The 17295-nt window shown below is 41.4% G+C and overlaps 1 protein-coding gene across 1 annotated transcript in view; it reads left to right on the top strand.

Moving 5' to 3' along the window:
* The first annotated feature begins 1575 nt into the window (after window positions 1–1575).
* LOC102809776 (uncharacterized) overlaps window positions 1576–17295 on the top strand; it is a 28206-nt gene continuing 12486 nt past the window's right edge. The window contains exon 1 of the mRNA XM_085492994.1: window positions 1576–1690. The gene's annotated coding sequence lies outside the window, so the exon portion shown is untranslated. The remainder of the gene's footprint in view (window positions 1691–17295) is intronic.

The following is a 17295-nucleotide window of genomic DNA, read 5'->3' as shown; positions in this document are numbered from 1 at the left end:
TAAAGTGTGTTAATTTCAAGCTCACACATTTAATTTCATATCACTGTAGAACCATATGTGACGTCATTCGATTATTCGAGTAATACACGGTCGACGAGTCGTCTGCGACTTAGTAATTGGAGATAAATCTTTGCACAACAGATATACTTACTATTGTCCAACCAGCCAGTACCCCTTCCAAGGAAATGTACAAAGACAATGTAGCGATACGTGCTTGTGGTATACGTATTAACATATAGATTGCATAGATTACGCTCTTCTGAACATAATTATGCAAATGACATCATCAACACGCCTAGTGCTACAAGACACATGGGTCACTGCGTTGGCCGGTTGTGCGGCGAGCAAAAGCCATAGAAGACGCAGTCAATTCGTTTTATACAAAATCTTCCCACAGTCGATTTGTCTCACTAACATGACCCCCCCCCCTCCCCCGAGTTTGTAACACCAATGTAACGGTATACAGTTAACAGGCATGTCTTGCAGCCGAATTCAAATGTTGCTCTACTGGGCATGCTACTGCTTATTTTTTGTTTATTGCTCTTTTTTTTAATTATTTTATCTATTTTTTTTATTATTACATGTATCACCAGTTTTGTAATTGTAGTTTGTTTTTTTGTTTTTTAAACCATTGTCGTGCTTTAGATAGTATCTTTTGTAAAAATTGTATGTTTTAAATATGTGTTTTAGCAGTTAGTGTGACCATTTTAATTCCCTCTAAGGATTTTTAAGTGTTTCAATAAACTACTAAACTACTGCACATATACGCTATGAATTGTGGGAGAGAACCTCTCAATGTTAAATAATGGACAATTATTATCATCCTACAAACTCACTAAATCGTACGTAGATTTTTTTAAATGTTTCCACAATATTAGAATTCCTCCCATGCCACCCAAGAAAATTTTGAGATGTAAAGAAATATTTCCACCTGCGTAAAAAATGACACCAATTTCCATGACATTTGCGACTATAAATAAACATGTGACTCTGTTAGGATTCAGAATTTCCTCTGTTATACACATTATAAGATACTGAACCGTGAATGGACTTAGGGCATCCATAGCTAGTTTAGATAGTGGATATACTGGAAACGGATGCAATGAAATACATCACAAGATATAGCGGTGTTACATTAGAAATGTGATTTTCCTTTGTTCTACAATTACTACAAGCAATATACAGTTGTCGACCAGTGGTCATAAACAGTTGTGAGGAAAACATTGAACACGCCGCGAATGAGTTGTCAGTGATCATGAATAAAATCAGGTTGCTCAGTAAATAACATTGTCGCTGAATACAGAATCAGATTTTACTATAGAATACTATAGAATCACGCGTTTCATGTATGATAATTATTATTTTGCATTGTTTTCACATGATAATGTTTTACCAGTGACTCACTATTTCGAACTATTTACTGCGTTCTACAAAATTTGGGAAGGTGAAATCATTTTGTGTTTATATGTAATTTTTAGTTATGTCTATCGTATTCATGCATGTTAAGCCTTAAAGCTATCTTCAAATCCATGAAAACAGGGGAATACCAAGCATAACGGAAAGAGGGCGTAAACAGCATTAATGGCGAGATACTATCGGCGGCATTTGCTACTTCCGTGTAAGGGTAAAGGGTATTTCCTGAAACCATAATTGATTGGTTCTTAAGATATTGTTACAAGTGTGATAGGAGGTAAGATTAGTCAGTATTTATCTACATATGCAGCAACATATATAGCTCTTTGTATAGCAATGCTGATGCCGGCGATTCATGGCAAACGACAGCAGTCCGCAGGGTGGACCTATCGGTGCCACCCTTTCCGAAGTATTGCAGAACAAAGGCCATGAGTACAGTTTATTAAATGGCTGTTATATTACTGAGCACTGGGCGACAACATGTGAAATATCTCAAAATATATTTCAACATCACTGTGTCATTGATATGAAAATTATATAACCACCTTGTTGTGATCTTTGACATTTGAAATACCGGTCAACAAACACAACACGTAATCTTAAAATAAAATAGAACCAATCAACCGTAAGCATATATATATAGAGATATTTACCAAAGCGCAGAACCACTGGCCTGAGCAAGCTCTCGTGTTATAATGGTGGGTGTCTATTTGCTGCGTTTAGTACGTTTAATGGCGGTGGTCGTCGCACCCTTTCCTTTCAGAGATTTGATTTCAGTTTGGCATAGGTTTTTGGCTTCTCTTCTAGGTTTCACTTTCATTTCACTCTTTAGTCCAGTCATTCTAGCTAACCCGTCACAAATTGCAACAGAAATAATTTCTTCACAATGCTTTTCGGAAAGGTATCTAGATTGATATACTAAAAGTCTAGGAAAATTTAGGCTTCCGAAATATACCTAATGTGCATATATTCAAAAAAGCCGTTTTGCACATTTTTACAACATAGAAATATAACTATTTGGACATATCTTTAATTTTAGATGAGGTATTATAAAAATTCATGATGCTATGGTACTGTTTTGAGTCGGAGAAGGTATGAGAGTGCCAAATGTGTTGATTGGGTAGATGAAAATTAGCATAAATCCAATATGGCCGCGATAATATAGTTATTTAATGTAACTTCTCTTCCGGCTTCTCTTCTATGTGGCATAAGTAATAAGTTTAAGATGCTAGAATACAATTTTAAACAGAATCTTACAGTACAGAAAAGATGTAAATAAATGGTTTCCTGGGTAGACGGATGCTTCATCTGCATAAATCCAACAAGGCCGTCACATCTAAAAGAAAAACTAGAGGGATGAAACACCTTGGTTGGATCTACAAATCTGCTATACTATGTACATAATAGACCATTTAAACGTAAATTTTCAACTCTATAAAATATATTTTTGATTTAACAAACTGTATTAAATAGTTATATTTCTAATCTAACCTAATTTCTAATATTTGCTAATCGTCATCACTATCTTCATCAGATATCTGAACTACATTTGTGCATCCAGATCTTCGACATTGACCACAAACTGCAGAACATTCAAGGTTGTGCTTTCTGCAGGTACATCTGACTGCAACAGTCTGTGGAGCAGTTGCATCTCACTATTCTCAAGAGAAATTCAGGGGCTGCCTCCTTGTCAGTCATTACAGGAATTACGATTGTTTGTGGATCACATGCTGGGATTTGCTTCCTGGCGAGAAACCTGATTCGTGTCTTTATCACGACTTGATTGTCCATAAAGATGACACAACCGTCCGAGAAGGACAGGGCCCCTAATTCAACCCAACACCTATCTGAGGCGAGGGTAGGAAGACTGCTTTCCACGTCAAAAGTTTAAGTGGTGGTGATCAGAGAGGCTCAAAGGGCAGTCTGCTTAGAGCGGCCAACACAACTGATAATTTCCAATTGGTTGGTTCCCTCGTTCGGGGTATAGGTCTCTGATTAAACAGAAAAAACCTAATAACAGCCCAACAAAGGATGACATGGATCTCCCTTCCACTACACCAATCAGTGTACGCACATAATTTTGAGGCATAGGCTGTGTTGGTGGGATCCCTGTTCGCCCTAGCCAGGACGTTGGCAGCCCACTCTGAGTGAGTCAACTTAGAGCCTTGATGCGTGTAAGTGGTACACCGCTGGCCTCAAAGGCAGTGCGCCATCCGGTTGGGACAGCAGATCCGGAAGTCCGGAACCACCCCTGGTGTTTCGATTAACATTTCCAACAGTAGTGGAAACCAGACCTTGCTCGGCCCATTGGGCGGCACCCGCGACAAAGTGCAGATGTGCTCATGTCGAAGTTTCTCCAGTACCCGGTGAATAGCGGGAAGGGAGGAACGGCGGGTCTATAAGGGTTGACAAAAGTGTCCCTGGCCCAGGCTCCTGGAGTCGGCAGGAGTGTCGTGTACATCGGGAGCTTGGCGTTCCGGGGTGTGGTGAATAGGTCTAACCTTTGACCGTCCCACCGCCGAAACAGTCTGGGGGTTACCCATTGGGTATTTGCCAGAGTCGCCATGAGAGGGTGTTCGCTTGACTGTTTCTCGCCCCTGGAAGGTGGTGTGTTGCTAGCTCCACATTGTATTCCAGGTACCAAAGGAGAATTTGCTCCGCTAGGACTTACAACGATGGGGATCTGGTCCCCCCTCCTTGTAGCTATAGGATACCGCCACTGTGTTGTCCGTGCAAAGCAACTATGGGTAGAAAGTGAAGTAGTGCTAAGCGCACTTCTTTCAGTTCGAGCCAGTTGATATGGCAGTCGTGAATCTAATGCAGGGGCCATATTTTCTATTGGGCTTGTTCGTCCAATAGGTGCGCTCCCCAACATATGAGGGAGGCATCCGTTTCCGGAGTCATAACCGTGGCGAGTGGGTCCAAGAGAACTCCCTGCCTGAGGTTGGCAATTGCTGACCACCAGCACAAGGCATCCTTCGCTTGGCCCGAGAGTGTTACACCTTCCCAGTTCCCATAAAAGAGCCAGGTGCTGCAACAAAATTGCACTGTAACAGGCAGCTGCATAACGCGGCATGGAGGAACTACCCTGCAAACCGCTAACATCATTCCAATGATCCGCATTAGTTCTCGGAGGGACACAGAGGGAATGCTGACTAGGCATTCGGCTAGGTCGTTTAGGCAATGGGCCTGTGGCGACCTTACCAAGCCCACCTCCGTGTCAAACTCCCTGGCCAGTAACACCAACTGTTGTGTTGGCTGAGGGTGGGACTTGCTCGATTTACTAGGAAGCACAACTGGTCTAGAGAATCTAGTATTAGCCTTACTGTTTAACTAACCATCCCTTGTTGGGTTGTGTAGCAGCCAGCCATCTACCATCTACCAGCCAGGTACACATTGATGTGTACCAATGTGATGTGTACCAGCGCAGCAGTAGCACCACCTGTTTCCACACTCTGATGAATACGTATGGAGCCATGCAAAACCTGAAGGGGAGCCTCAACTGCGCTCAACTACTTGGCCCAACTGGACGAATTGAGGGACTCACTGGGTGTATCTGTATGTGCGGGTAAGTATCGCTCAAATCTAGTGAGGCTAACCAGTAGAAACAGAGCATGGAGAATAATATGGTGCTTGGTGTTTCCAGGAAGCTCATACTGATTTAGTCTGCTTAAGTCCAGAACGGGGGAACAGCCACCTGTAGTCACAGTTGTAGTCTTTGGAACCACAATCTTGCGAGTAGAAGCCCGGACTTAACACCGAGTCACCTATCCTGTGTATAGCGCCCTTTGTAAGCAAACTATCTACCTCCTGTCAGATTGCTCCCACTTTGCGGGGGTCCCCTGGTAGTGCCCCGAACGGGGGCTGGTGCCAGGGGAGTGGAGATCTTGTAACCGTGTATCCCCACCTGGAGAGTCCAGGGATCTGTTACGTGCGCTGCCTCTGAACTGGAATACACTGGCACAATCAGTGCAACAGAGATGTGTGGGTTCGGCGGTTCCACATCAGGGTGATCTCTCCTCCCCCGAGGTGAGACCCTATGTGGTCTGTAGAAGTCAATAGGTTTGATACCTCCCGCCGAACATATGCCCATCCCCCTTGTCGCAAACCTGCTTCCCCTGCGAGCTTGGTAGGAGACCTCAAGGAAGAGGGGGGACACCACCTGGTCCTTCTTCCTGGTGGCGCATCGCCACTCTTCCCTTCCCTGGAAGAGGCGGGATGCTTGCTTCCTGGCCCACCAATGGCTGTGTCTGCTGCTCTAGGAGGCTGGTGTGTTCTGCCATTGAGACTTCAGAGTGCTGGTGACGCAAAACAATTTGTTCCAGTGGGCTGGCCACAACTTGAAGATTGATTGTCGCCACTCTGCTCTCAGTGCGTGGATTGTTGACTAACTGGTTGAAATATTCCATGAACGCAGCCCCCCTCCCATTTGCCAGCCCCACTACACCAAAAAAAATTGTGGTACCGGGGTCAGGGGAGGAGCCGAATGATCCAATTGGGGCGCAAGATTTGGCTCCAGAATCTGCTGGCTCCGGGTGGGGGTGGGTGGTGGTTGAACATCGGGTCACTAGGATCGATGTTCCCCACTCACCCCATGGCGTGGCTCACGGAGTCATTACGAGGAACAGACTCTGCGGGGCCGCCTGAGGTTGCACATTTAAATGATACTATTTGGACGGCCATACTGGATTTATGCAAATGATTGTTATTCAATCAAATGTTTCACAATCACATACATTCACACACACCAAACCATATCGCAGCAACTTGAATATCTAAAAAATGTCATCTAGAATTAAAGATATGCCCTAATAGTTATATTTTCCATGTTGTAAAAATGCACCAAACGGCCATTTTGAATATATGCAAATTAGGTATATTTCGGAAGCCTAGATTTTCCTAGACTTTAAGTATGCCAATCTAGGCACCTCCCCGGAATGTATTGTGAAGAAATTATTTCTGTTGCAATTAGTGATGGGTCAAACCATGAATTGACTGGACTACTTCCTCGACACTGAAAAACATTGCTCCCAATTCATACTGGAATATTGCCAGCAATAATTAATAAAGCTTGTTCAGAAAACCATTTATTCCCGACATCATATTCAATGGCTAGTTCTCAGGATCTACAACAGTAAATAAATAAACAGAAATCATTTTGATGCGTGGTTTTTAGACGACACTGCCATATCGCACAGATATTCAACACCACCATATCGAATTTGGATTTGGCCATACCATTTTAAGCTGCAGGGTGTCTAAACAATGACTCAACAAACAATAAACACATCTCCCACCCACCACACAAATTTTAGCCACAATTGAACAACCAAGAAAGCAACAAATATCAGGCTGCATCTTGAAAACAACGAGATACCACATTACAACCAGTCATTACAAACATGAAATCCTCCACCCCTCCCAGTACAACCTACAGCATTAATGGTTCCTATACTCATTTGCATCTATGTACAACAAGCTTAGCCAATAGATGCACCTGACTCATCAAACCTTTGACCAACCACTCATTCTAAATATTGTGGAGTGAGGGCGCTATTTACTAATGAGAGGAATCTTTTAAACGAATTAAACAGATCTAATATTACAAGCAGTGAGTATCTAGTTATGCTATAATTAGAGAAGGTATACAATTCACTCACCTGTAAACATACTGTGGCATGACTTATAACTTGTTCCTATAGATTTGGTAGCCTAGGCGTAGTGAATACGTGTACGATATACGTCTCAGATATTGAATTTGCTTTACTTCTGAAATTAAAATAAAATATTAAAATTAATTCATTACAATTACAAGCAGTGAGTATCTAGTTATGCTTTAATTAGAGAAGGTATACAATTCACTCACCTGTAAACATACTATGGCATGACATATAACTTTTAGCCCTAGGGGGGTCAGACTAGCCACCGTTGAAATCTTTTAAAATTTGATTTCACAGATAGTGATTCAGCTTTAGTTCTGAAATTAAATTAAATTATTAAAATTAATTCATTAATATTACCAGCAGTGAGTATCTAGTTATGCTATAATTAGAGAAGGTATACAATTCACTCACCTGTAAACATACTATGGCATGACTTATAACTTGTTCCTATAGATTTGGTAGCCTAGGCGTAGTGAATACGTGTACGATATATGTCTCAGATATTGAATTTGCTTTACTTCTGAAATTAAAATAAAATAAAATATTAAAATTAATTCATTACATCTGTTCTATTTTTATAGAAGAACCTTCCCAAATAAAAAAAAATTCTAAAATTTAAAAATATAAGAGGTAGTCACTAAACCATGTACTTTCACACTCAAGCAAGAGAATAGACATGTTGGTGAACTAGCCTTGCACTGTGAGTGTTTTATTGTTTACACTAAAGTTTTTTTCACAAATAAAAAAATTAAAAAAAAAGAACTGCAGACCACACTTCTTTATATTTATTAGTGGGCAAGCCATGTTTCCACATACAAAAATACACATAATATATTTCTATTTAATTTATTTTATTTAAAAAAAAAATATTTTAGAGGCATAACAATACAACGACTAGATTTGGTGTCACAGTTTGCTCCCAATTCATACTGGAATATTGCCAGCAATAATTAATAAAGCTTGTTCAGAAAACCATTTATTCCCGACATCATATTCAATGGCTAGTTCTCAGGATCTACAACAGTAAATAAATAAACAGAAATCATTTTGATGCGTGGTTTTTAGACGACACTGCCATATCGCACAGATATTCAACACCACCATATCGAATTTGGATTTGGCCATACCATTTCAAGCTGCAGGGTGTCTAAACAATGACTCAACAAACAATAAACACATCTCCCACCCACCACACAAATTTTAGCCACAATTGAACAACCAAGAAAGCAACAAATATCAGGCTGCATCTTGAAAACAACAAGATACCACATTACAACCAGTCATTAAAAAAACATGAAATCCTCCACCCCTCCCAGTACACCCTACAGCATTAATGGTTCCTATACTCATTTGCATCTATGTACAACAAGCTTAGCCAATAGATGCACCTGACTCATCAAACTTTTGACCAACCACTCATTCTAAATATTGTGGAGTGAGGGCGCTATTTACTAAGGAGAGGAATCTTTTAAACGAATTAAACAGATCTAATATTACAAGCAGTGAGTATCTAGTTATGCTATAATTAGAGACGGTATACAATTCACTCACCTGTAAACATACTGTGGCATGACTTATAACTTGTTCCTATAGATTTGGTAGCCTAGGCATAGTGAATACGTGTACGATATACGTCTCAGATATTGAATTTGCTTTACTTCTGAAATTAAAATAAAATATTAAAATTAATTCATTACAATTACAAGCAGTGAGTATCTAGTTATCCTTTAATTAGAGACGGTATACAATTCACTCACCTGTAAACATACTGTGGCATGACTTATAACTTGTTCCTATAGATTTGGTAGCCTAGGCGTAGTGAATACATGTACGATATACGTCTCAGATATTGAATTTGCTTTACTTCTGAAATTAAAATTAAATATTAAAATTAATTCATTACATCTGTTCTATTTTTATAGAAGAACCTTCCCAAATAAAAAAAAATTCTAAAATTTAAAAATATGAGAGGTAGTCACTAAACCATGTACTTTCACACTCAAGCAAGAGAATAGACATGTTGGTGAACTAGCCTTGCACTGTGAGTGTTTTATTGTTTACACTAAAGTTTTTTTCACAAATAAAAAAATTAAAAAAAAAGAACTGCAGACCACACTTCTTTATATTTATTAGTGGGCAAGCCATGTTTCCACATACAAAAATACACATAATATATTTCTATTTAATTTATTTTATTTAAAAAAAAAAATATTTTAGAGGCATAACAATACAACGACTAGATTTGGTGTCACAGTTTGCTCCCAATTCATACTGGAATATTGCCAGCAATAATTAATAAAGCTTGTTCAGAAAACCATTTATTCCCGACATCATATTCAATGGCTAGTTCTCAGGATCTACAACAGTAAATAAATAAACAGAAATCATTTTGATGCGTGGTTTTTAGATGACACTGCCATATCGCACAGATATTCAACACCACCATATCGAATTTGGATTTGGCCATACCATTTCAAGCTGCAGGGTGTCTATACAATGACTCAACAAACAATAAACACATCTCCCACCCACCACACAAATTTTAGCCACAATTGAACAACCAAGAAAGCAACAAATATCAGGCTGCATCTTGAAAACAACGAGATACCACATTACAACCAGTCATTACAAACATGAAATCCTCCACCCCTCCCAGTACACCCTACAGCATTAATGGTTCCTATACTCATTTGCATCTATGTACAACAAGCTTAGCCAATAGATGCACCTGACTCATCAAACTTTTGACCAACCACTCATTCTAAATATTGTGGAGTGAGGGCGCTATTTACTAAGGAGAGGAATCTTTTAAACGAATTAAACAGATATATATATATATATATATAAAGACAAACAGAGTAGAGTACTCTGGTATTGTGAATTATTGGTCGTTGAGCAAACTGAACTTTGTTCATTTTAAACAATCTGTAGACGAAGTCACAGGTCGTGTGTACCTGACCTAACTATATTTATATTTACATTCAAACACAACGAAATGAGTACAATGTCTTTGAAAGGGTGTCCGACCAAATATACTATCTGTCGGATTTGAACTTTACAATCCTGCGTTTATGTATCCTCATTATAGATCAATATATAGAGCCAGTGATGAGAGCCCCCCCCCCCTCCCCATTGCGGAATTTGCCACACAAATATTTCCTGTTATGTTACTGAACTCATGCTTTTTTGATGATTTTTAATTAGTGAAAATTATCTAATTTGCATATTTGTGTCAATAAATAACGTAGTTCTTATATAAAATGTTTTAATGTAGAATCTAATACTGAAATAAGATCGTAAATCGGATCAATACATTTTGAGATATTATTTTAATTCAAATTTTTTATTAATTATTCAAAAAGAAAATTAGGTCATCTACACTATCAATCTGATTAAAATAACATCCTAGTTTTGGCTTCTTTTATTTTTTTGTATATTTATTTTATTTTACTCTATCTTATTTTATTTTCATCTAGTATTTTTTTTGAAGTTTTGGTAATTACGGAAACCAACAAGGATCTGACACAATGCCAATGTAAACAAGTGCGCAAGTAACAGCCAATCACAGCCCTCCTTTATACAAGCTGTCGGTTGCTTACAATTCATACTTTTCAGTGTGGAACAAGACGTTCCACGTTGCTAAGACGCGCACCACTGTACCACGTATTTCTAAGGGCTCTGCGCGCGCTACTGATTAACGCGGAACGCCAAGCTAAGAGCTGGTGAAAATTCGAGAAAACAACAGAAACCATAGACCTATGTCTTTTAAGGTCTATGCAGAAACTCAACTTTGAAATAATCCTGAACAATTAAATTTATATGCGTTACACACACAGGGGTAATCTTGTTACACTGTTCAGGGGAGTCTCAACAACCATCCCGAAGTATTTTTTTCTGAGAGTTTTCGGCCTTTGTTTTCACTGTGATGGTTCCCATGCGCTGAAAATTCCTGGATGCCCCCCCCCCGAGAATACGGGCAATCTTCCTGTACACTATATTTTGGAATTTATTAAATAGTAATAAAAGTGGCCAATCTACAAAAATCCAATCAAGCGCATGGCATGTTTATTTTTCTCAACTCTTTGCGAGTACAGATTTGAATTATGGGAATGAAAGTAACATGTTTTTAGAAGAAGTTCAAGACTCTCTTGATAATTTATTAATTTTGCCAGAGTGAAATGCAGTTATTGACTATCAGATTTTAGATCAAGCCATTACAATTGTGGAATTGGAACATGCCCTCAGTCGGTTAAATGCAAATAAGACAGCTGGTATTGATGGTTTATCGCCGGAAATATTTAAGCATATTCCTATGATTTTTAAACAATTACTTGTTAAACTTTTCAATACAATACTTAATACTGGTATATTCCCTCCACAATGGGTGCATGTGATACCAACATAAGCGAGATGCTTTTTTTTAGTATAATGGTACTGTGCCCTCAACGGCCAGTTTGGGTCAGCTTTCACTTTGAATTATGTAGTTTGGTAAAGGATGCATTTTGGGCTAAACGAAAGTCCTACGATTTGCTAAAAATGTTGTTTTATTAATTATGAAGTTCTGATGTGTTATTTGTGATTTACGATGGTTATTTCATAAAAGCCCTATTTCATGATGTATTTTTATTAGTTAAGTTAGGGAGGCGAGCGATCGCTCACGCGCTCTCTCTCTCTCTCTCTACAAATGTCGGCAGAGCACATGTGAGGATTGAGCTGCTTCGCAAAACGAAGTATTAGTGCTGGATAGATTTGAATCCGAACTGACCGATTTTGTCCAGTCAACAGAGGACACTTGGTGCTCTTATTGAAGGCGTTTTGACTTGATTTATAATTTAGTAACCACTGTGAAATAGCGTTTTTCCGATCTCTACTCGGGCCGAGCTGAATTGAACTCCCACAAAATGCGAGACTCGGTTTCCATGGGAAACAAGATGGCGGCGCCCATGAAGTAAACACGGAAGTGTGAAATCTCTCAACCGCAAGCCAGATAAGTGCGTTACGAATATAATCGATTACTACCATTGCCTTATGTACAACTTAAGTGCATATCGGTGCATATGAATTGTTTCCAGCCTCAACATTATTCATTCTCTTCCGCATTGTTATACTGTTGATGTTCGCCATTGCTGAGCATTGTACGTACATACGTGCCACTTGTTATAGTAATACGTCTATGATCGATGCTAGATGTAACGTTATTGCCAATATAGACATTTGATTATTTTACGTCTTCGTGATTGAAGAAAGCGCCCTCAACTTCAAGAAGTACACCTGTGCAGCGGAAGCTATGCCGACATGGTAAGGGTCGTGGGGGGAATGTCCTGTGGGGGTCGGGCCCTGCCAAACCTGAATTAGGGACTGACGGAAGTTCACGCCTTGAGCTGCATAGCGCTAAATGTGTCACTGGTAGCATAGTGGTTGTCGCATCGGAGTCATGATCGGTAGACCCAAGTTCAAATCCTACCTTAGGCTGAACATCAAAATGGTCGACCCCTACCCTGGGTGAGTGTACCGCAGACTCAATGGGAAGGCCAATTCCACTGACCGAGATTCATTCACTAACGAATGCGACTTTGGGGGAACCTTGGTTAAGGTCTGCAGGTGCTTGTGTTCGACCGGGCCTGGTTGACGCCAGGATAGCGCATTACAAATTGCCATTTGACAGAGAGATGGCCACACAGCCCTGTCATGTAGTCCCAAACATGAATACGACTTCTGTGGCAAAATGCACTATGTGTTTTCACTTGCACTTGCAATTTGCACATACAAAAAAAAAAGTCAGGAGAGACAACAGTGACACTGAATGTCCGGAACTGTCGCCTGGCACAAAAAATTAGACGTAGGCGTGAGCGCCGACGAGAATGTAGTGATGTTGGTTATTCACACATGATAACACCAGCTTCTTTGCATTTACCGCGTATATCGACCTTTATGGGAGACCCGAAAGGTAAGGATAATGTTACGTTTGAGTGTTGGAAATATGAAGTCCAGTGTCTATTGAGGGACAGGGTTCACTCTCGTAAGGTACTCACACAGGCGATACGTAAGTCTGTGCATGGAGAGGCAGGTCAAGTAGTTATGGGTATGGGCGTAGATCCTACTGTGGAAGCTATAGTGGCCAAACTCGAAGGTATGTATGTGGTAGTGGATACTGGATCTGCCCTCTTGCAACAATTTTATAATAGTAAGCAAGAGAGTGGTGAAACCATAGCTGCTTATGGGTGTAGAATGGAGGTGAGTATACACAGAGTATGCGAACGAGGTGGCATAGCTAGGAGTGTCCTGGATGAGACACTCAGGACAGTGTTCTGGAAAGGTTTGTGGAACCAACGTATAAAAGATATTGTGAGGCACCGATATGAAACTGTGAGAGACTTTGACGAGCTGCTGCGAATAATGAGGGTGGCAGAACAAGAGGTAAGTGAGCAAACGGGTATGCATGACGGAGATCAGAGAGATGCCAGATCTAGGGCAGGTAAGATGAGGTTACTGGTAGGTGTGAAAGATCAACGTCGTAATGGAGATGACAGTACAGATAGTAAGTTATTTGTGGAAAAAGCATTGCAGGCTATTCAAAACGAGATGCAAGACCAAACTCGGCAGGTAGATGAGCAGATGCAGCAGTTGCGAAGTCAGATGGCTGCATTGACTGCGCAATCTGGTGACGTTGTTAAACATGAATCGGTGAAACACCACCTTGGTGACTCGTCTGAAGGACAGGCTCACTCGAGAGCCTGGGACAGTCATCCTGGAGAAACTACAGACAGAGGTAGATTTGGGGGAGCGAGGCCATCGTCTCGTCAGTATCGAGGTGGTATGAACAGGAACATGGCTGCCATCAACTTCTACAACTGTGGCAAGCCAGGACATATGTCTGTGGATTGTAGTGCACCTTGCAGGAAGTGTAAGCAGCAGGGTCATACGTCGGGTAGGTGTCTGAATAGTAATAAAGAACAGCCTCGGAGTAGCCAATCTACGAGTGGCAGGTCGATGGGCAAACAATCCAAGCGTGGTCGACCAATTGATGATAAGATACTGGGTGCTTTGAGTGAGGAGTGGGCATCTATTGAGGGAATTCAGTGTTTGACGATGATAGACACTGGGTCATAGGTAACTATGATAAGTGGAGCCTTTTACGACAAATATCTATCATATATCCCATTCACGCCTTTGGATGAATTATTGCAGATTCAGGGAGTGACGGATAACGTGCTAGAATACAGAGGGGTGATAGAAGTTGAAGTAGCGTTTCCACGCAATGTATTCAATGACGATAGTAAGAAACTCCTGTTGGCACTGGTTGTGAAGGACAATGCATACAGTAAAAGAGTACCGATGACTGCAGGTGCAAACTGGCTGAATTTGTACAGAGATCGGCCAATACGAGGTGATGGTCGCCACCATTGGGACAAACTGGCACCAGTCGCCCGTAGGGCGATTGCGACACTTCGTGCACGAGACAGGTTCTGTGGTAGTTCGGGTAGCATGGGTAATGTTAAGGCTTCATTTAGGGGATCAATAATCATAAAGCCACGTACGGCCATTGCCGTGCCTGCATGCATGAAACCAGGATCACCTGGCGATAGAGTTGAGGTAATGGTGGAGGCAGACCAATGCGGTAACGAAAGACATGGATGGACGGTTGACCCTATGGTAACTATTGCGGAGTGTGGACGTAAAAGTTCCAAGGTACCTGTGGTGGTCTGCAACAACACACCGAAGCCCGTGAAGATACGATCTGGACAGGTGGTGGGGACAGCACATGCCGTGCGTTGGGTTGAGATTGAACTGCCGGCTACCGAGCAAGCAAAGGATTCTAATCCAACTGTCTCTACAACGCGAACATTGACAAGTCGTGGTCTTGATTTTGACTTCACACCGTCACTGATTACTGATGTGCAAGCTCGTGAAGTACAGGAAATGCTAGATCGAAATCACGAATCTTGGTAGATCTTGGTAGATGTGACATTGTTAAACACGAAATTCGCTTGAGGGATGAGAAGCCCATACGTCAACCATACCGGAGGGTCCCACCTGCCTTGTATGATGAAGTGCACACTCAGAGCAAAGCGATGCTGGACAATGGTGTTATTCAGGAGGCAAACAGCCCGTGGTCATCACCGCTTGTCCTTGTGACCAAGAAGGACGGCACTACGCGTATCTGCGTGGATTACCGGAGGCTAAATGGCCAAATGATCCCAGACGCTTATGCTCTTCCACGTATAGAAGAAGGTCTGGACTTGCTAAGTGGAGCAAAATGGTTTTCATCGATCGATCTAAAATGCGGGTTTTGGCAAATAGCAATGTCTGAGCCTGACATTCCTAAGACGGCGTTTACGTCACCCTTTGGTTTTTACGAATTTATGGCCGTCCCCTTTGGCCTTATGAATGCTGGAGCGACATGCCAACGTGTAGTTGAGAAATGTCTTGGAGAGTACAATGCAAGAATATGTCAAGCCTACATGGATGATATAGTTGTTTTCTCTGAAGATTTCGAGGAACACTTGCAGCATCTGGAGAAGGTGTTGGTCAGATTACGGGAGCATAACCTGAAAGTAAAGTATACCTAATGTAAACTGTTTCGGAATAAGGTTAAATATCTGGGACACGTTATATCTGAGGCGGGAGTTGAGACTGATCCTAAAAAGTTCAACACAAATATTGGCATATGCTGACTACAAACGCCCGTTTGAACTACATACTGATGCTAGTGTACAGGGATTAGGAGCAGCTATCTACCAAACTTCTAATGTTGATGGTAAGGATAAACTCCGACCTGTAGCGTATGCGAGCAGGAGCTTGACGTTAAGTGAAAGTATATACCCTGCACATAAATTGGAATTTCTCGCTCTCAAATGGGCAGTGACGGAGAAATTCCGCGATTACTGTTACGGGAATGAAGTAACAGTCTTAACTGATAACAACCCATTGACGTGTGTGGCAACGACTGCAAAACTTGATGCCACAGGTGGTGGGCAGCACTATCCAATTATAATTTGAATATTCACTATCGACCCGGAAAGCACAACGCCGACGTGGATGGATTGTCTCGGTGCCCTCACACCAATGCCAGAGTTTTTAACGAAACAGAACAACGATTCCAGGGGCACACTCAGTTGAGCCCGGATCAGGTGAAGTCTATCGGAGAACACCATGATGAGAGTGACGACACACCGTGGGTGGAAGCATTGGCATCTGCAGCGACAGCTATCCCTTGCCATCTTGAGTCACCACCTACTGTGCCTGGAGAGATGATACTTCCCACCATTACGAATAGCCAATGGGTAAGCCTACAAGAACTTGATCATGACATTGAGCGTATCCGGTTTCTGAAAGGTAAAGGCGTTCCACCAACGCGGCGAAAGCGTTCACAGGAAAGTGCGGAAGTACAAATAGCCTTGAGGGAATGGGGTAGATTATGTTTTCGAAATGACATACTCTATAGAATATGTGGTGCCGTCGATGGAGGTAAATATTACCAATGAGTGTTGCCAGAAGCGTTTCAGAAAGAGGCAATGAGGGGATTATACGACCAATGCGGACATCTAGGACAAGACAGAGCAATCGACCTCCTTAGAGCGTGATTTTATTGGCCAAGAATGTCCACCGATATGAAGGAACATATACGTACATGTCGTCGATGTACACGAAGGAAGGACCCCGCTGGTGCCAAAACGCGTGCTCCCCTTGTCAATATAACAACGAATCAACCCATGGAGCTGATTTGTATTGATTACCTGAGTTTAGAAGAGTCCAAGGGTGGTTATAAGGATCTGCTTGTAATTACGGACCACTTTTCAAAGTATGCGATTGCAATACCAACACGCAACCAAACTGCGAAAACAACGGCTAAACATCTGTGGGAAGGTTTCTTGGTACAATACGGCTTTCCTGGCCGATTACATGCAGACCAAGGAAGGAACTTTGAATCGAAGATCATAGGTGAACTCTGTAAACTACTTGGCATACAAAAGTCCCGAACATCTCCCAACCATCCCCAAGGAAATGGTCAGACAGAGCGGTTTAACCGAACGTTGCTTAACATGTTGGGCACTCTTGAAAATGATAAGAAGAAAGATTGGAAGACATACGTCGCCCCGCTCGTTCATGCATACAATTGTACTGTCCATGACACTACTGGATTCTCGCTTTATCACCTCATGTTTGGACGTAGAGCTAGGGTTGTGTTGGATGTACGATTTGGGATATCACCAGAAGA

This window comes from Saccoglossus kowalevskii, chromosome 18 (assembly GCF_978046115.1).
Source record: "Saccoglossus kowalevskii chromosome 18, keSacKowa6.1, whole genome shotgun sequence".
NCBI lineage: Eukaryota > Metazoa > Hemichordata > Enteropneusta > Harrimaniidae > Saccoglossus > Saccoglossus kowalevskii.
Note: the sequence above shows the minus strand (reverse complement) of the source record. Positions and strands in the feature narration are given on the sequence as shown.